A 21,482-nucleotide genomic window follows, 5' to 3' on the forward strand; every position below is an offset into this window, starting at 1 on the left:
ACCGGACACTGCCCAATTCCTGGAACATAATAGACTTATTGAGATGTACGCCGAGACGGACATTGCCAAAGTAATAAAAGAATGTTTAGAAACAAAACATGTTCTTCAAAATTCAAATATATACATTATTTAGTGTGATAATCTAGTTTACAATTTCTGGGATGTGTTCCTGTAACGAAACATGATCTGACATTACACCTCATACAGTATACTATTTTTTTTGTTGCAATACCTACATGCGACCCTTAGTTTTGGTGCTCATAAAATGCCCATTATTATCATAAATCATAACGCACTGAGTCAGCTGGACGAGTTTCCTAATTTTTTGCATGATGATCTGATTGCTCTGACCTGGTAGACTTAGTCAGAGCTGTATATATATGTATAAGTCTAGTCGGAAGGCTTTTAGTGGTTTTAATCCAGATTTTTTGGGCAATTCCCAAATCTTATAGACTACTGGTCTAAACAATTATCTTAATAATTGTTCAGACCAGTAGTCTTTATAAGATTTGGGAATTGCCCAAAAAATCTGGATTAAAACCACTAAAAGCCTAAACAATTATCTTAATAATTGTTCAGACCAGTAGTCTAAATATGACGGCATCATGACGATTACCATCATAATTTTTATTGCCAAAAAGTCACGAAATTCGTCAACAGCCAAGTCAATAGATCTTCCGGATTTGTGCACTGTACATTTGTTTGTTCTCAAAAAAATTATCTTCCGAGAAAAACTTAAGAAAATATCTCATTTGCTATTAGGATCTAAGTCCTCGTATTCGTCATTATCGTTTATAATTTTCATCTCGACTTTATAGTTCGAAAAGCGCTCGACGCCATGTATATTTCAGTGAAAATTTCTTGACAACTATGCGCCTTTTGCTGGCAGTTTTAGGTTGTCTTGATCGAGTTTTTCGCGTTATGGGTACGTAGACGAAATAGACGGAATATCAGCATAATTTTCTTGATCAATAACTAGTGCATTTTGCGATGTATGCACCTCATAACTATTTTCAACATTGTTGTAAATTAGCTCATGGCCATTTTCAGAACAACTTGAAAAAGGTACTCAGTCGTTATAGCTAGGATGACAAAATGAAGGTGCTTATGAGGAAACATACGCATCAGCGTCAGAATTATCAAGTACAGTCAGCTGTAGAGAAAAGTGACCCCCCTGCATAGAAGTTTGTATGCAAAGGTGCTAAGCGAATAGTATTGCTGACTGTATATTTTCGTACTCCATTTGCTTTAGATTCGGCATGCTCTTAGGAGGTAAACAAAAAAGTCTTAGTAAATAAGCGAGTTCGTAATGATCATATACGAAAAAATCTATATTTTCATAAAAATAAGCAATATTATATTAGTAAAGTTAGACTCGGTGTCATTAGCAGAGTCCGCCACTGCGGACAACTATTACTATACATCGTTTACAGCATATGTGGCAAAGTCCGGTGCGACGGACAACTGATTCGCGTTAGTTTAGTAAATGACAAAGTAATAAAATGGCATTTTATAATATTATTTCCTTTCAATTATATAACAAAGATTATTATTTTTAATTCAAATCGACTCTCTTTTTGCAAAATAACAAAGATAAATGCATAGATATCTTGGTAAAAACAACTGACGTGCGAGACGGTGCCATCATGCAGATTTACTAATATAATAAAGGTGAGGGTACTTCAACTATATTTTTATATCCACCCGCATAATATCTAAAATCGATTGCCATGTGAAAAAATAGTAAATAATTTCACGAAAAGCTGTTAGATTTTTTCAAATGAGTTGACCGCCCCACCGGACACCGTCAAATTAAGGGTTAATTTTAAAAATTATCAACCCCATTCTAGAGTAAACTAAGTAATAGTCAGTCTATCATGCTGGTACCAGGTCTGGACGTTGTGAGCCAGAACGTTGTTGTGTTGTAGTTATTATATATTTATTAGAGAAATGACAGCCTCTAGGGCCTTTCCCAAGGTCAAGTACAGAATAAGTATAAGAAAAACATTTCACAATACAAAGTATTAATGCATGATGTACGGTAATAATGCGTTCACGAAGCACTGTGCAAAGAGTATAAATATATGAATAGTAAAAGAGCTCGCGAGTAAATGACATAAAACGTCGACACAAAAGCCTCTAGCGGATTTTTGGTACTAACCTTTACGTATGTGTGCAAATAAAAACTATGGCGCCTTTTTTCTTGACCGTTTACAGTGAACTAAAATGAGGATTCCATTCCTAACCTCCATTTCCGTTCCTCCGTTTCCATACCTTATTAAGGGGCCCACAGACTATCAGTCCGCCGGATGATATCGGCCCGTCAGTTGTTCGGAGCAGCTGTCAAATTTTTGTTCTAACTGACAGACCGATATCGTCCGGCGGACTGATAGTCAGTGGGCCCCTTTACAAAGCAATTGCGTAGGGTAAGGCACCAGTAGTCAGATCGTTTCATGGTTAAGATCGTTTAATTTGCTTCCTAATTGACCTGTAAGAATTATTAAAGGTTTTACTGTTCACGAATTTCATATAGTTCAATTTTTGTAAAGAATAAAACGTTTTTGAATGTTCCTTTTGGAAATATTACATTAAATATAATGAAAGTGCGTTTTTGTCAGTAATCAGCCCCCAGTGTACCAATAAACTGGATTTAAGTACCCAGTGCCCAGCCATCCCATTTTTAACGGCTGATTAGTGGGTTCTGAGTTCCGCGATGTCAATGTCCACTGGTCAACCACAGGCCGACTACTGGGTAGTTACTTATTTCAATCAAATAAAGTCATAATAATGTACATATTTAAAGGTGCTTGGCTTAACGACTTATATTTCATTTGAAAATTAAAAAAAGTTCTTTAAAGTCACTACTCTAATTCTTTCCTATTCCCTAGTCCCTGACAGAGACAAATTCTTTGAGTGCATTAAATTTAATTAAATATCGCGTCATATATCGCTTTAATATAAAACAGTTATGTCATCATAAAACATTGTTTCGTAGCCTAATACGTGGCAATTTTGTATAACATGCCTCTCTGGTATTTACCTTCTCCATATTAAGACGATAGATGTACAATGGTATCTTTTATTTATGCCTAAATTCTGCCCACGAACACATTTAATTAACACCTTATGTATATTACACCAAGGTTCAAACCTGAACACATGAATTTCATGGTTAGCGGCAAAAGTGAATGCGGCCGTTGTCTCGCCCTTTGAATTTATTAAAATGCATTTATCAAGCTTACTTTCAGCTAGATTGAAAATATTACTACATGCAGAAAGGACTTTGGGGAATTCTATTTACCTTTAGGTTTTTGTGTCAGTTTATTTCATGGGAGATTTCTTTGTATTATTTAGTAGGGAGGTAGGTACCTATTTTACGCGAGGATTTAGGTTTCAAGAATAACATTCTCGTAAGAATTTGTTCACTTAAAATGAGAACTTCAATATATCGACGCTGGAAAGTAGAAATGGGATAAACGACACAAAAAAAGGATTCAGAAGACACCTTGGATAACAAACGAAGTGCTTGATCTTATGGAGGAACGAAGAGTCTACAAAAATACAGATACTAGGAAATATAGGGAAATAGACAACCACATCAAAATTAAAATAAATCAACTTAGAGATAATTGGCTGGAAAGTAAGTGCTGTGAAATTGAAGATTTAGAAAGGAAACATGATAGTTTTAATTTACATAAAAAAGTAAAGGAATTCACAAAAACTAATAGGAAAAAAACAGTGGCTAAATTATTTAACGACCAGAACCAACTTATAACGGATATAGAAGAAATAAACAAGACTTGGGAAACATATGTAGAAAAACTTTTTGAAGATAACAGAACAGAATCTATCCCAGAGGAGACTGGTACTTACGACGGTCCATCGATACTTAGCCAGGAAATAGAAAGAGCCATTAGTAATATGAAATCAGGAAAATCCCCGGGTCCTGATGGTATATACGTCGAAATTATTAAATTACTCTCTGAAGATAACATTAAAGTTTTAACCAAATTATTTAATTTAATATATGAATCTGGCAGGATGCCAGCTGACTGGCTACACTCGACCTTCATAACACTCCCGAAGAAAGCCAATGCAAAAACTTGTAATGAATACAGATTAATAAGTCTAATGAGCCACGCCCTAAAAATATTTCTAAAAGTAATATTAACCAGAATACACCACAAAATAGACATAGAAATTAGTGACACACAATTTGGTTTTAGAAATGGTCTTGGTACCAGAGAAGCTCTAACTTCAATTCAGGTCCTGACTCAGAAATGTTTAGAAAATAGACAAAATGTCTACATCTGCTTCATCGACTTCGAAAAGGCTTTCGACAACGTAAAACACGATGCAGATAATAGATAAAACGGAAATGGATAGCAAGGATAAGAGAATTATAAAACATCTTTATTGGAATCAAACAGCAAATATAAAACTGGATTATAGTAGTACAAAAAACATACATATTCTTAAAGGAGTCCGTCAAGGCTGTGTATTATCCCCATCGCTTTTTAACCTGTACTCAGAACACGCATTCAAAGAGGCACTCGATGAAGCAGAGGAAGGTATAAAGATCAATGGTAGAAATATTAACAATCTAAGATTTGCCGATGATACAGCCATTCTGGCAAATAGCATAGATGATCTGCAATTACTAATCAATAAGCTAAATACCTCGCTAAAGAACCTAGGACTGAAAATGAATGTTAAGAAGACAAAGTACATGGTAGTTTCGAAATTTCCCGATAGAGTAAACACAATACCCCTTACAATTGATAATCAAGTCATAGATAAAGTTAAGCAATATAGATATCTGGGAGCGTGGTTCAATGAGAGATGGGACCCAGACCAGGAAATTAAAACAAGAATAGAAATCGCAAGGAACACGTTCATGTCAATGAAATCGCTGTTTACCAATAGAAGCATAAATACCAAACTGAGGTGGAGACTCGTCAAATGCTATGTTATATCTATCCTGCTGTATGGCATGGAGGCATGGACACTGAATAAATACACATCAGATAGACTTGCTGCCTTTGAGATGTGGCTCTACCGAAGGATGTTAAAGATATCATGGACTGAACACGTTACGAACAAAGAAGTACTGCGTAGAATGAAGAAGACTCCAGAAGTACTCAACATCATTAAAAGACGAAAAACAGCCTATCTGGGTCACATATACAGAAATAAGAAATACGACTTATTACAAACAATTATCTTATCAAAAGCTAGGTTGAAATGGTGTCAAAACCATCAAGACCAAATTAAGATGGACACAATAGCCTTGCATCGGTCAAAAAATGATTTTAAAACATTTTGGAAATGTACAAACGATCTGAATATTTGACCTGGCTTGCCGGCGGCTGTTAACGGAAATAGCGATGCTAAAACTATTGCGAATATGTTTAAGAACCACTTTATGGTGCAATCGCCGTTGGGGCATACGCTGCCGACGCTCGATGCCGAGGTTCCTCCGGAGGCCAAGGTGACAAGTTTTACTGTCAAAGAAGTGTCAAATATAATCTCTAACATGACTAGGGGCAAGTCACCTGGGCATGATGGTCTCAGCATCGAGCATCTGCAGATGGCTGGTGCTCACATGCCGAGAGTCTTAGCTATGTTTTATTCGATGTGTATTAGTCACTCCTATTTGCCGAGTGATATGTTAAAAGCGATTGTTGTGCCAATAGTTAAGAACAAAACCGGTGATCTCTCAGACAAAGGAAACTATAGACCCATTTCATTGGCCACGATTATAGCAAAAGTGCTGGACGGTCTGCTTGACTGCCGTCTCGGTAAATACCTAGACTTGCACGATGCGCAGTTTGGGTTCAGGTAGGGGGTATCAACCGAGACGGCCATTCTGAGTCTAAAGCATACCGTCAAGTACTATACCGATAGGAGTACACCAGTGTACGCATGCTTCCTGGATCTCTCCAAGGCCTTTGATCTGGTGTCATATGGTATCCTGTGGGATAAGCTAGCCAGCACGAGTGTACCACGTGAGCTCATAGGTGTTCTTAAGTATTGGTACAACAACCAGTTTAACTATGTTAAATGGAATGACTCACTGTCGGGTGCATACAGGTTGGAGTGTGGGGTGAGGCAGGGGGGGTTGACCTCCCCTAAGCTCTTCAATTTGTATGTTAACGGTCTGATCGAGGAGCTCAGCAACATGCATGTGGGTTGTCATGTAGATGGAGTTAGTGTCAACAATATTAGCTACGCGGATGACATGGTGTTGCTGAGCCCCTCGGTATGTGCGCTCAGGCAAATGCTGCAAACGTGTGAGTCATATGCGAAAAAACATGGACTTATTTACAATACCACTAAAAGTGAATATATGGTTTTCAGGTCACACAGGATGAATCCCAATGTATATCATAAAATACAACTGTACGGTAAATCACTAGAAAGAGTTACACAATTTAAATACTTGGGGCACATCCTGTGTGAAAATTTGAAAGATGACCTGGATATCGAAAGGGAAAGGAGGGCGTTGGCGGTGCGGAGTAACATGTTGGCCCGTAGATTTGCTCGCTGTTCGAAACAAGTCAAAATTACCCTTTTCAAGGCGTACTGTCAAGTATTTTACACGAGCAGTCTATGGGTCAACTATACTCAAAAGGCATACAACGCCCTTCGAATCCAATATAACGACGCCTTCAGGGTGCTGTTGGGACTGCCTCGTTACTGCAGCGCTTCAGGGATGTTCGCCGCGGAACGAACTGACGACTTCTATGCCGTCAGGCGTAAGCGAATAGCGTCTCTGTTGTGTCGGGTTCGGGGCAGTCACAACAGTATACTCAAGGTCATAGCAGACAGGGTGGATTATACATGTACCTTCCTGAAATTCTGGATTGAACTGTGTGTAAATAATTAAATCATTTAGTAGTAGTAAGTAACTAACGTAGTCATAAGCCAAACTAACAATTCTATGGATAAAATAATTATCTAAAATAAAGAATTAATAATAATAATTATAGATGTAAAAATCGATATGGAAAAAATCTAGATATTTTTTGTTATCCCCGACAGTTATTGTTATAGCTCATTGAAAGAACAGCTATGGGTAACACAGGGAACGTTCAAATATTACGTTTAAACAACGCAATTTTCGAAGATTTTTTTGTTGTTTAACTGAGTCAAAAAATACTCGTGGCAACACCTCGGCTTCACCTCAAATTGTTACTCACGCCACTCGCCTTGTTTGACCTCTCTTAAACAACGGTTGCATAAAATACTATTATTGACTATAACTTCAAAAAGGCACCGTCCACTCCATATTGCAGGCATCGACTGGAAAGTACTGCACTTTGATCGGACTTTTTCATCCGATATCGAATTATTGCAATATTGCTTCCATGGACACCTTTTAGTGTTCGAAAAGATAGTCAAACAAAAAGACTCGGATGTAGCATGAACAAAGTAGGTGATATTGTATCTACATCATATTTTTATTAAATTGTTGTAAAATACACAAAAAAAGCAAACAATCAATCAAGAGAAAATTAAAAATAAGTTTGCAATATTTGTATTAAATATTGGAAAATTTGTGCGATGTGATTAAAAAGGTCACACTGAATAACTTTCACTACGGGACTACATTGGAATAATGGGAACGAAAGATCTGTTTCATACATTTCGGCTGATCAGGGCAGATGTTTTTTATTGGGATAGCGGACAATTTTGTTTTGCAATTTCGGAGTTTGTCCCATGGAAAAAATTGACGTCACGTCCTCAACCATGTGTTTAATTTTTTAACAAACTGACGTACATGCATGTATTGCTAAATCTGTCGCTCCTCTCACCGCGGTAGATAGTGTACCTCCCTATCTGTATTTTCGTAATGTTGAGATATGAGCAAATTTTTTTTCCATATTACCAATGCCACAGTCGGCAGCCGCCTATTAAAAAAAAGCTAGAAAACAGGGCAAGCATTTTCTACTACACATCTACTACAGTAGTCCTACACTTTTCTTCATTTGCTATGTATCCAAAGCTCGTACAGGAAATTCAGTTAAGCATCAAACTGGCAGTTCCATTCATTACTTGTACGAATATATGACCGATAAAATCTTGTTATGTCTCAACTCAATATCTTCGTTACTAAGCCTTACTAACTAGATTTTCTTGATTGGAGCATTTTATTCGAGTGAGGTAGGGTTATATAATATACATATAAAAGTGCTCGTCAGATCCGTCAATATAAGGCGGGGAATCAGGCTGTCTTTTCACTGATGAGAGCATGAGAGGAAATATGCGGGAATCAAACTACTGAAGGCCCTGAGTAGTCGAAATGTATGGGGATAATGGTATTTTTAGGGTTTCGTAGTCACCTAGAAACCCTTATAGTTTCGCCATGTCTGTCTGTCTGTCCGAGGCTTTGCTCCGTGATCGTTAGTGCTAAAAAGCTGCAATTTGGCATGGATACATAAATTATGCATTGCGACAGAACGGTAAAATAAAAATAATAATAAAAAAACTGGGTACAGTATACAATAAAATAAAAAAAACTTGTTTTGTCCCAATTTAGTGTGGGGTATCCTTGTATAGGTCTTTCAAAACGAATAAGGGTCAAATATATGTCCCCCCCCCCTCTAACTTTTGAATCATGGGTCCAAAAAAACCGGCCAAGTACGAGTCGGATTCGCGCACGAAGGGTCCCGTACCATAACGCAAAAAACGGCAAAAAAATCACGTTTGTTGTATAGGAGCCCCACTTAAATATTTATTTTATTCTGTTTTTAGTATTTGTTGTTATAGCCGCTACATAAATACATCATCTGTATAAATTTCAACTGTCTAGCTATCACGGTTCATGAGATACAGCCTGGTGCCAGACGGACAGACAGACAGACAGCGGAGTCCCGTTTTTATCCCTTGGGTACGGAACCCTAAAAAAGCAAAAAAATCGTGAATAAATCCTTCAATTAAAACTATAGCGAACATGATCGGTCCAATCGTTTTTGAGTTATTGCATAAAATCACGTACAAATCGCTGCAAAGATACTCCATCCCTTATGCTTGTAATGTACATATGATACTTACTAATAGCACCCGTTTACCCTATTTTTACAGAATGGCACCTAACTACGAAACCCTACACTGAGCATGGCTTGACATGCTCTTGGCCGTTTTTATTTTCGTTATAATCTCATATCACATCTGAAGCGGAATTGCAGTTTTTTAGTTGTTTACTTCTTAGAATCGCAGAACAGGTTAAGATATCAAATCATCATCTTCCTCGCGTTGTCCCGGCATTTTTGCCACGGCTCCATGGGAGCCCGGGGTCCGATTGGCAACTAATCCCAAGAATTGGCGTAGGCACTAGTTTTTACGAAAGCAACTGCCATCTGACCGTCCAACCCAGAGGGGAAACTAGGCCTTGTTGGGATTAGTCCGGTTTCCTCACGATGTTTTCCTTCACCGAAAAGCGACTGGTAAATATCAAATGATATTTCGTACATAAGTTGCGAAAAACTCATTGGTACGAGCCAGGGTTTGAACCCGCGACCTCCGGATTGCAAGTCGCACGCTCTTACCGCTAGGCCACCAGCGCTCTAGGTTAAGATATCAAATAAGGCTTGATTTACTCTACCTTCAACTTTCTAATGTTAATAAATTTGTTACTTCTCCGAACCGATAAACCACCTCTGAGTAATTGATCGTATTAGAATTAGATAGGTAGTTTAATCAATTACATTCAAGAGCAATGGAAATGAGGCATTTTGTAGCGAAGTCTCTACACAAAATGTTCAGTTTTTACGCCTCCTGAGTGAACATAAGTTCACCCTCATCAATCTAACATCCCTTGCCTGAATGATTTAGAAGTTACTTTTGACTAAAATGTTTGAAAATTTTATAAGGGGGGAGGTAAGTATATTGATATAAAGTATTCAAAGAACTTTCAATTATTTCAACCCGGAAGTCGTTTTTGATTCAATACCTGCCTGTATGTGTCTCGTGCCAATGAGTTTCTTGAAACATGTTCGGAACAACATTAATTATTGCTTGGTTTTTGATCAAATGAGGTTGTTCGTGAGGAATACCTACTTCATAAAATATCTGCGAAAGTCATTAAAGGGAAGGGAAGAAACTATTACTTGAGCAATAACTAGCCTTTGGTGGTCAAGAGATCAATCCGACCCTTACAATTTTCGTCTTGTGCATCACGCCCTTACTTAACTATAGGTATACATTGGTGCAAGCAAATTTAATTTATTAAAAATTTATTATTTATTAAAATTTATTTTGAAATTTCGAATCATCATTTTTAGGGTTCCGTAGCCAAATGGCAAAATACGGATCCCTTATAGATTCGTCATGTCTGTCTGTCTGTCCGTCCGTATGTCACAGCCACTTTTCTCTGAAACTATAAGAACTATACTGGTGAAACTTGGTAAGTAGATGTATTCTGTTAGCCGCATTAAGATTTTCACACAAAAATACTGAACTGGAACTCAATTTTTTTTTATCAAACCCATACGTGTGGGGTATCTATGGATAGGTCTTCAAAAATGATATGAGGTTTCTATTATCATTTTTTTTTTCTAAACTAAATAGTTTGCGCGAGAGACTTCCAAAGTGGTAAAATGTGTGTGTCCCCCCCCCCCCCCCTGTAACTTCTAAAATAAGAGAATGATAAAACTGAAAAAAATATATGATGTACATTTATGCAAATACATGTGGTATGTGGTGGTCCAATACATTTCCCCTTTAGTTTTAAATTGTTTTCAGCGGATATTTCTGTCTGTTCTATTTTACTAACTGGACGCAACAGCATGCAAATCGTTCACGTGGCTCCTATGACAAAGCTGCAATTACTCGTTGCCGTAATTCGAACACGGACAATTTATTCTTTCAGTGCAGTTTGAACGGGATTGTAAGAGCGTTCTTTGGTTTTAGTTTACATCCATTTGTACTAACTGTCGTTGTTATTTAATCATTTGCAGTCATAAACTTAATGACGTTGCATTGTCAATGTTCGGATTTTTGACATTTGCAACAGCAATGTAGGTAGTATTGTCGTGTCGTGATAGAGTAAATATGAATCGAAGTGTGTCTTGTCTATTTTGTTTTAAAGTGGTTTTTCTAAGAATGCCCCTTAAAAAATCCTTACGAGTGTATTTTTTCTTTTGTAAACTTCCTCCTCTTTTAAAATCGGACTAAAATCTTTTTGTCACCCGGGCCACGTTTTAAACAAATTGTTATTGTATATCGATAAATTTTGTCATGAATCATGATCGGTCAAAATAATTTAATCAAGATACTCAAGATAGTTTCAGAGTACGCCCTCCAGACTGCGCGATCTTCTCCCATCCGGACTACGTGCCCGAGCCATCGGAGCCTGGTGGCGGCGTGGTGGCGGCGGAGTGCAGAACGACCTCAGCGAACTCGGCGCCGTCGACTGGACAGAAACGGCTTTGGACAGAGTAGCATGGCGGTCTTTGGTGTCGGAGGCCAAGATCCACTTCGGGTCGTCGCGTCAAAGCAGTAAGTAAGTAAGTAAGTACTACTCAAGATAGTTCCACAATCCCGTAGAAATCCAAAATGTGCAAAATTTAGCCCTCTTAGCTATACACATATACACCTGCAGTCTCTACCCTATTAATTATGCCTGTTAAGATCGCCGTCGGTTGTTAAAATTTTTTTGACGGTCTAATAAAGGAATCAGAACTTTTAATTAAGTAACCCACTACAATGAGTCGTAGAAGAATGGGTCCCCTGCAGCGGAATTCAATTTAGATGGAAGTTTTTGGACGTTTATGCATTGTTATTTTTATATTTTGCAATTCATTAGCAACTCTGATTTGTGAGGCTGGAACGTAAATTATGTAGCGAAAGAAAAGTTTTGATTCTGTAATTTCAATTATTTTGTGTCAGAAAGTGGCGTTTATGACGATGCTGCTAAGATTGTAGCTGAGAAGTTATTCACTGCAGTAGTTTTTTAAATGTTAAATTGTCGGCCATGGTTTCTTTGAATCATGAGCTGTTTGAAAATAATAAAATATCAACTAAATATATTAATTTCTCACGTATTTTAAATCGAAAACGCTCGACATGTTTCACTCCGTACCGAGGAGCGTCATCAGGAGCTTGCGTCGACGGTGACGGACCGGCGCAGACTGCGGGCCGCAGCCCTCCGCGCCCGATAACTCGGCGCGGGCGCCGATGGCGGCAGGGGGGGTGAAAAAAATCAACCAAATTTACAAGATAGGTATATTTTTCTATTTATTCCATCAATAATGAAAATTTAAAAAATACAATTTCCTATTTGTACCTGGTCTATATGGTACTTATAACATATTTAAAAATCATACAATGTGTAACCTACATCAGGATATTAAGTTCTTATCTACAATCATTTTTAAACGAAAATGAACCCCACGGCTTAAAGTTTTGAAAAGCAAACTCATTGTGAAATCAAGAGCCAAAATGGTGAACATACAAACGACATCTCTAAACCTGCACATTGTTTGGATAGGATATTGAATTCTGTAGCGCGTAGGCTGATATACGAATAAAACTACATTATTTTGTTCCCGACGGCAGAAATGCGGGCATTTTAATGTCTGCGGATGTCATGCGGAGCGTGGTGCGCCTACAAGTTTTGTGCGCGTTTGGGGATAGGATACAGAAGACAATCTGAATTAAATTTCGCAAGCAAGACTTGAATTACACGCGAAATATATAAATAATATTTGATAAACTTTTCCACGTTTGATTCTGCAATAGCCGTCTGTGTCAGGATTTCAAAATCTTCAAAAGCGGCTACAATTCGATTAAAATGACACAGTCCTTTGTGCAAAATGCACGAAGATCTCTTTTTCAGTTGGTGTGTTGAAAGACTTAAAGAAGATGATTGTCGTTCTTACTCCAAATTAAAGTATAAATGGTTATTATAATTTTTTCGAGATGTAGGTTTATTCTACTTATTGGGTTAGTATGTAAACTCTTTTCAACTGTGCGCGCGGGGATAAAAATTGTTTTTACCGATTCTTTATTTTAAGTTGCAATTTTCATTGAAAGGTATTCGTCACTTATCCAACGTTTGCGATTAAACGAAATGGTGAATTCTTTTTTTGATGTTTTTAGAAAATACCTAGGTAGGTTTACTACTGTAATTTTTGGTGATATACTGTCTCAAATTCATTCCAGGTGCAACCCTATTAAATATTTTGGATTCGAACTTAAAACCGATTTTGAGGAAGATACCAAATCATTGAACAATTTAACTTTGAAATAAGTTAATCAAAACTTTACGAAACATTGTAGGTCGTCAATTACTGGACACCGGTTAATAAGTGGCCACCCTAAACTAAAAATGAATTCTATTCACCTATTCGTATAAACAGAATTTATTTTAGTATAAGGTTTCAATAACTGATAGTCACCCTTCATTAGCCACCTTATGCTAAAATGAATTCTGTTTATAGGTGAATAGAATTAATTTTTAGTTTAAGGTGGCCAGTTACTAAGCAGTGGCCAGTAATTTACGAATTACCCTATTGCGGAAGGTTTGTACACGCTTCAAGTACCTAATATGTCTCTCATTGCCATGGTTACGGCTTTTTGTCAATAAATATTTTTTGTTAAGATATTTACGGGTGTTTAGTACCTTCTTTGTTACGAGAATACTTACTTACTTTTTAGGGTTCCGTACCCAAAGGGTAAAAACGGGACCCTATTACTAAGACTCCGCTGTCCGTCTGTCCGTCTGTCCGTTTGTCCGTCTGTCCGTCTGTCTGTCTGTCACCAGGCTGTATCTCATAAACCGTGATAACTAGACAGTTGAAATTTTCACAAATGATGTATTTCTGTTGCCGCTATAACAAAAAATACTAAAAAGTACGGAATCCTCGGTGCGCGAGTCCGACTCGCACTTAGACGGTTTTTTTTTTCTTTTTGTCTGTCCCTCGTTAGCTCATTACTGATACTGAGTATCGTGACCACTTGGTTTTGCAGTTGCTGATATTTGTATCCACCGGTCTTGATCTCCTGAACACTTACTTATCTACCTCCAATATAATTTCGAATTAAAATCTTAAAATTTACTTACAACCCGCCACTCCAGATGCAAAGGAGCCTATCACGCTCGCCGCGTTGCCACGTTGAACCGCGATGGACAACCTTTGCTTAAGGAAAGACCCGGAGCGAGGGTCATGACCACTCTCTCAAACGTCTGCCTACTTCCCCAATAACAATCTTGGCCTCAGCACTTCAACAGCCAGTGGTTTCCACGGCAAGAGATTTATTTAAAAATCTCATCTCCCTTCCTTTCTCTCCTTAAATTTTCCGCATGCAATTAATGGATTCTTACCTGAAGACTGATTCTGTTTTAACAGTTTGATATGGTTTTCATTGTATTTTGATACGATCTTGAGTCAGCGTGAGCCGCTGCAACAATGCGTGAGCCGGAAACACAAATTAGTCCTTACGAAATCAGGGGGCCTAATCAAGATGACAATTATTGTTCATAGAAATATTAATTAACATATTAATTACAAGGACAGAAATACCTTCCAAATTATACATATGATCATACATGTAAAAAACTAAATTAGTAGCTTCTGCCGGCTGTTTTATACTAAAGCAGGTATCCGTTAGGTTGTGTTAGGTTGAACAGCGCGCGAGCAGAGCGAGCAGAGCGAGCAGAGCGAGCGAAGCGAGCGTACCGCGGACCCGCGGTAGCGGCCTGTGAAGCGCCAGAACGAAATTGTTTAACGGTTGTTACTAATTTTCGAGAGGTTAAAGTAAAAAAAATAAAAATACAGTATTTATGTTAGACCTACTAACAGATATGATTTTTGATCGTTTTACTTTATAATTTCTATGAAAATTAACTTTTATACAACATTAAATTATTTATATTGAATGTTATTTAAAAACAAATTAGAAATTTTGACATTATACAATTCGGGTTTTATACAATGCAAATCTTATAATTTTCAAAATTATACAGTGACCGTATATTTTGTGAATTTTATATTTATAATTGGTATATATTATATTACTTACCCGACGTGATTCAAGGGCCAATGTCGTACCAAAATAAGATCAAAACCATATCAAATGGTTAAAACACAGTTGGCTTTCTCTGGAGTCAAATAGAATGCCAAATGCCAATTTAATTTACAGTTCGTACCGGATAAGTCTTGCATAAATCATTGGATCCCAAGAATCAAGATATATGGGTTGTTTGTTCCGAAATACGATGACTTCGGACAATCTTTTGATTCTTCTGCGTTGTTCTGGTTGATTTATCTTTTGGCTTAAGATTTTAGGAGAATAAATATATTAGATAATACGCCTGTTTTCAGAATATGGAACCTTATATGACATAATTATGAGGTTGGTAAACTCAATAAATCGCCAAACAAAAATCGAAATATTTTAAAAATATGTAATCTGTTTAAATATCAAAATTAAAGGAATTAAAAATATTGATTGACAGTACGAGATGACGGAGTCAGAAACTTTCTAGAAAACGGGCGTATTTTCTCTGGACAAAATTTTAGTTAACGATTTGAATACATTTTACTAATGATTTCATCTTAAGATTTAGAAGGTTTTCAAGTCAATAATTTAACTTAACGCAGACGTTTTTACCACAACCACATGTCGTATTTTCTATTAATAATCTCGAAATACGCTTAACATGTTAAGAGTCTGTAACTCAACGTTAAGAAAATAATAAGACGAATTTTAATAAAAAACAACACATAATTAAAATGAACTAATGTCAGAAAACGAATAACACTATACTTAAATCTAAGAGGGTATAATAATATTGTTTGATATTTTCCGAGATGTCACAAGTACAATCAAAAATGGCGCCACGTGTCCATCCAATAACTCCTGTCGCGAGTGTCACAGAAATAGTGGCCAGGATATCAGTCAAAGGAAATACGTTTCTGGGACAGAGAGAACGAAAGAAAACAAAAGATTTCTCTCCGGTGGATGTGGATACAATATACGTTGTATTATTTTAAGTGTGACACGCGGGTCAATAATCATACAAATTTGTGTTATTTTTTAATAATCCTTTAGATTCAAACGTTTGACGAAAGTATTTTAGATATATAGATAGATAGACATAGCGTTTATTCGTGGCATAGAAGATGAAAACAACAACATAAATAATATAAGCCCCGAAATGGTCCCGACAGCATGACAGCCTGGCTGGGCTAGCAATGATCTTCCGTCGGGGCCATGATTTTGTGCAGCACGAAGTGTAACAAACATATAAATCAAATAATAAAAGACACGTCATTATTATAACAAACAACTCAAACAAGTTGCAAAATAATTAAGTAACAGTTAATATCATATTTATATATAAAGCCTGACCAGTAATGTATGTATCATTGTCAAGTGGGCGCTGTTCATTCTCATGTATAAGGTGACGGTTCATATAGTATGAAAAAATTAGTTCCAGTGAAATTCCGCAACATGGCGCGTGATCATATATTCCTGGTCAGGCTTTACATTAAAAAAATAACACATTAAAATAATCTGGTTTATATTCATATTTAGTCTTGGTTACAAATTAATTTACTTTAAAAGACACTCCACGTACTTAATCTTTTAGTTTAACCCATTGGTTGACTGGTAGAAAATGCCTTAAGGCATTAAGTTATTAATTTTTTCTGTGTAGAATGCACCCAATGAAGTTACTTGATAAATTTCCCAGGGAGCTAGAAATAAAATGGGCTCTCGGCCAGTAATTCACTTATTGCTATGAGTCGAGGAGGTAAGTACTTGCAGTGTAAGTTACTTGAACATTAATTTAATATACTCTGTAGTGAGGGCACGATAGCTTTCGTCTCATGAGGAAATAACGAAAATTAGAACTTTAAACAATGAAACTGTTTATGTTTTTCGAATTCATTTTATACAACCACTTTAGTATAAAACAAGTGTAGTTTCATAGTGGGCCAAGGTTTTTTGGGTTAACCTTTGATTGTGGTTCATTTCGGGTTTACTTCTGCCAACTACCAATATTTCTCTCGACCGTTTTATTTGACAAACTGAGAGGAGAGGGCTTAGTGCAATTTTTTGCTATCTAAAACTTTGGTCAAAATGATAAATTAGGACTTCAGGGCCTGAATTTATGTGTGACCTAAATTTCATGTGGAAACGGGAACGATAAATTGGAGCTAAATCTGTTCGACCCTTATTTACCTATTCACGACATTACACAACATATAAAATATAAACATACAAATACTTTAAAAGTGTGTATACTTTAGTAAGTATAACACATAGCACATATTATATTAATAATACACACATGGTACATAAGATATGTCTAAGTACAGTAAAGTCTTCCTTCTTAAGTACAAGTTGAATTAAAGATAGAAGCAGGTTAAACTCACAAGCTTGATTAATTTAAAGCACGAACTTGTATTGTGAGCCCTTGACGTTCTGTTCGAACAAAAGTTCCTATTCCATTTAACTTTCCTTACGTTAGGCAAAGGGAATCTCTGTTAAGCTTTGTTCGAAACTTTAAAGTCTTTCGTATCAGCAAATATCCACGAAATACATTATATATAGTAGAAATCAAGTTAAAGAGGGAATGAGAGTTCTTAGAAATCAAACACTGTTTTTAAGGCCATTCCATCGGTTTCCCGCTGTCACTGTCACATTCCGCAAGAAAGAACGGGAAAGATCATGCGCGCCAGTGTCAATTTTGATCAAATTTTGTCGATTTTTATTTATTTTAAAAACGTTACCTTACAATATCGAAATTCGAAAGCTATGAAATTACTAAGTTAAGATTGTTTCTTCTTCTTGGTTTGTTTATAGTATTACATAATAAATAACCGAGTAAAGTTGGATTAAAAGTCCGAGTTAGAGGTTACTTTGGGAATTAATTGTATCGAGCGAAGTTTCATAATTCGTGTATCGGAAGCTATGATATTAAAGATAATATAGTCAAGAACTACATATATTTTTTCCACGTCTACGAATATCAGCGCCTCTTAGAAAAACATGATCATATAAGGAGATTTTTCGCCTTCTGGCTCAGGGAACCGCCTTAATCCCAGTTACTTAAATCATAGTACGATTTCCCAATCTCCTAACCGACCTATCTGGTATTGTATTAAAACACCTACAGTTTGATCAGGCAGATTCGGTTGAAGATTGAGCAATGGAAAATCAGTTAAGGTATATCTGTACCCCTTGTGTTTTCATTCGATAGCGTGACGTGACGTACGCGTTTGCGTTTATTGTCGTTTTGTATAGATTTTAAGTTTCCAAAACTTCCCGCTTGGCGCGCTGTTTAAAATACCATACAAAAATACACATAACCATAGATAAATAAGTAAGCATAGAGTGCTCACTCCATATATTAGTTTTGTTACCAAAACAACTCCTTACCTACTATTTTCGTAGTCGACATCTAGCGTCAAGTAGCGAAATTATCAATACTGCTACTGAACTGAAGAGGTGAAACACCCTTAACAAACAACGCATTCCCTCAGATGAGATTGTTTATTTCAGTGAATAATGTAATAAAATATTTTGTGCCAACAAAAGCGGAAGATGAAATTACTTCATTCTCTTTGAATGTCATCCCCTAAAAAATTGAGTTGTTAAGGTACTTCATATAAATTATTTTATACCTCTTACTTTCTGGGAAAGTAGCCAAAGAAAAGCTTCTTACTTAAATAGGGAATATTACGCGAAACACTGCGTAGGGGGCGCCAGGGCGCCACTATATAACACAATCTGAGGGTCTATCGTGAAACAAAAAATTTTTATCTTACATCTCTGTCACTCTTGCACATTCGAGCGATAAAGAGGCAGATAGCGAATTTTCGGATTCGCGTTTCCCGGTAGATCCTCTGTAAGCAAACTGCCTTGATGCATGATGATAATGTATAGATTGTGGTCTTCCAACTATAAACAATAGGATATATTCATATTAAACTTGATTTCTACTGTAAAACATAACAAAGGCTGAGCGTGAGTACTGAAAAAAAGTGTGAGATCCCATAGCAAAATAGCTAACTTTGTGTTATACAGGGAGAGAATTCATGGCGGAAGTGATAAGATCTGATTTATCATTTCCGGTGGCCTTTTAATCTTTTGGAAGGCTATATTTGTTATCGATTGTTTGTGGTCATTTACCTCTTTTCTCACAATTTTGAATGTTTCTTTTCTAAGGAATTTAAGTAGGTACTTGCCCTGTAAGCCGGTTTGGTTCTTAAGTTCCTTAATCTTATTTTAAATAAAAATTATAACACTAATAAATGTACTCATATTGACCCCAATCACGCAAGCACACTAAATGTGAAATTATTACCTTATCATTGACAACCATTTATTACTGTTAGAAGTATTAGAACAAATTAAATTATTTCCAGGAAATACTTTAATTTGTTTTTATTTTAAGTAGAAACACTACTATATAAATTATAGACTGAAATAAATGTCATGTACTAAGAAAATGTGACCAAGGCCTCCAGTGCCCCAGTCTGGAAACGAACCAGCGTCCTCTGCTATCGCGGCAGGTGCCTGTGCCATTATTCGGCCACTGGGCCACAGCGGCATAGGTCGAAATTTTTCAAGTATATGCACTTGTTACTGAAGGCTAAGGCGCCCCCTGCCCATCCCTAAGGTAGAACAGTATGGTTCGACCTTCTAACTGAATCATCCATGTGATTCCGAGCTAGCGAGTGAGATGGCGCTGCCAATCAATATTTTTAGAAGTATTAGAAGAAATTAAATTATTTACAGAACGTACTTTAATTTTTATTTCATTTTAAGTAGAAACACTACTATATAAATTATAAACTAAAATAAATGTCATATACTAAGAAAAATTCTTTGGAAGCAATTGATCGTTCAGACATACTCGTATTTTCATTTCTGCTATGTTATTCTCAATGGAACCCTGTAATCATTATTCTTTTTCACTTCCGTGTTCCGGTGAAGGTACTTAAGGTTCGTTATTGTCAGTAGATATGTGATGAAAAAACACAAGTAGTGATCTAATTTCCAGGGACGTTTGCTATACGATCTTATTTTATATTTAACATTCGTGCACGACTCACGCGTTAGGCTCTCCTACTATAACCCTAGGCAATTTACCGCTCTTTATCCCTATAGCGGGGAAGCTCAATTTTGCTATTTGTGTTCAAGAATACCCGGCTTGAGAATAACAGCCGTTTTATTTCTACCCGGGTATAACGCCAAGGGGCGAATGCTTTTCTAAAAAAACCTAAGAGCAACATTTTTAATCACGGTTTAACGTCCACTGAGGATGTTTTGGGATTATTCTATTTCATTATATAATAACTAGTGCGTCGTTTTCTTTCTTTTTTAAAATACTTGGTTTTTTATTAGAGAAAGCAAATGCCCAAGAAATAAACCTAGTGTTATCGTCAAGTTTTTACACGAGAATGAAGTCCCTCATTACAATCAAATCTCAATATAAATCTATAGAAAGATAATACGATTTTTGTGAGAAAAATGAACTGAAAATTGAAGAAACGGCTTCTTCAACTTGAGTTGTTTGTTATGGAACGTATATTTCGGCGATGTACGTTAAATGAAAAGCGCAACTATAAAAATTGAGTTATTTAAATGTAAAACTAGCACTTATTTCATTTTAGTTTTTGGAAAACGTGGGATTACGATAATGTAAAGATAATTGGATTTAAGCACTGGGCTGTAAATGTTACTGTTTGTATTTGTTTTATTATACTTACTGTGAATAGCTTCTGTATTTGTGGTATTTCTGGTTCGATAAGATTTTGAAGTTAGTTAATAGTGATGTTATGAAATATTTCGTTCGATAGAAAAGAGAAGCGAATATATTCCAAAATGGACTGGCCTACATGCCTCGCTTAAAAAAAATTAAAACGGTAGTATATTAAAACTACGAGGGTGTTCTTGGGACGACCGACTGGTAACCTTCCGATGCACGGTGGGTCGGCCCAGGTATCGCTGGGAAGACAGTGTGACGGCGGATCTGCTTCAGCTGCGCGTCAGTAACTGGCAGGAACTTGCGCAGGATCGGGACAGGTGTAACTGGATTCTTTTTGGATCACTGAGCCAAAATAGTTAATACTTAGTTACATTAAAATTATAAGTCTTTCTTCAATCGGAATTCTTTAATTTCACAGCATGACAGTCTTATTTACATTAAATTAAACGTCCATCTCTATCATAGTTACTTAACGCTTCATTCTATGAATTCCATTGTCAGAATAAGTATACCTATCTACTTCTTTATACTAGAATCGCATTTTACAACCGACAAGATGTTGCTTTTTGCCTGCAAAATATATGATGTATCAAATATATTTTAAATTACCTATTTCTCTGAATTAAAATCTCGGGAACGGGGCTAGGTAAGCCCTCTTAGTCCCGTGAATATGCAGCCGTAGGCTCTCCGAAACATAATGCATTAAACAAATTATTATACTTAGTACCTACTCATCATACGTTATCAAAGTAAT

At 36.5% G+C, this 21,482-nt stretch overlaps 1 long non-coding RNA gene across 1 annotated transcript in view; it reads left to right on the top strand.

The window, feature by feature from the left end:
- Positions 1-8,485, top strand: part of LOC134749449 (uncharacterized) — a 604,512-nt gene extending 596,027 nt beyond the window's left edge. The window contains exon 3 of the long non-coding RNA XR_010128488.1: positions 8,342-8,485. This is a non-coding gene — a long non-coding RNA (uncharacterized LOC134749449). The remainder of the gene's footprint in view (positions 1-8,341) is intronic.
- Positions 8,486-21,482: the final 12,997 nt, after the last annotated feature.

This window comes from Cydia strobilella, chromosome 18 (genome assembly GCF_947568885.1).
Source record: "Cydia strobilella chromosome 18, ilCydStro3.1, whole genome shotgun sequence".
NCBI classification, from domain to species: domain Eukaryota; kingdom Metazoa; phylum Arthropoda; class Insecta; order Lepidoptera; family Tortricidae; genus Cydia; species Cydia strobilella.